The 330-nt window shown below is 63.0% G+C and overlaps 1 protein-coding gene across 1 annotated transcript in view; it reads left to right on the plus strand.

Annotated features, from left to right (window-relative positions):
* LOC113942151 (pre-mRNA-splicing factor SYF1-like) overlaps window positions 1-330 on the plus strand; it is a gene marked incomplete at both ends in the record, with an annotated part of 2,230 nt that overhangs the window by 1,074 nt on the left and 826 nt on the right. The gene's annotated exons all lie outside the window — the stretch shown is intronic.

Here is a 330-nt window from a genome sequence, read left to right on the forward strand (position 1 = left end):
TGGGGACACAAACACCTCCTGCCTGAGACCACCATCAGGGTCTTCTGCAGGTTCCTCAAGGTGAGACACACCTGGGGACACCTGGGGACACACCTGGGGACAGGGACACACCTGGGGACACACCTGGGGACACACCTGGGGACAGGGACACACCTGGGGACACAGCTGGAGACACACACCCAGGGACAGAGACGCACCTGGAGACAGGGACACACCTGGAGACAGGGACACACCTGAGGAGACACACCTGGAGATGGGGACGCATCTGGGGACAGGGACACCTCTGGGGACGTAGCTGGGAACGGGGACAGACGCACACCTGGGGGCACA

This window comes from Corapipo altera, unplaced genomic scaffold (assembly GCF_003945725.1).
Source record: "Corapipo altera isolate COAL_440 unplaced genomic scaffold, ASM394572v1 52089, whole genome shotgun sequence".
Classification (NCBI taxonomy): Eukaryota; Metazoa; Chordata; class Aves; order Passeriformes; family Pipridae; genus Corapipo; species Corapipo altera.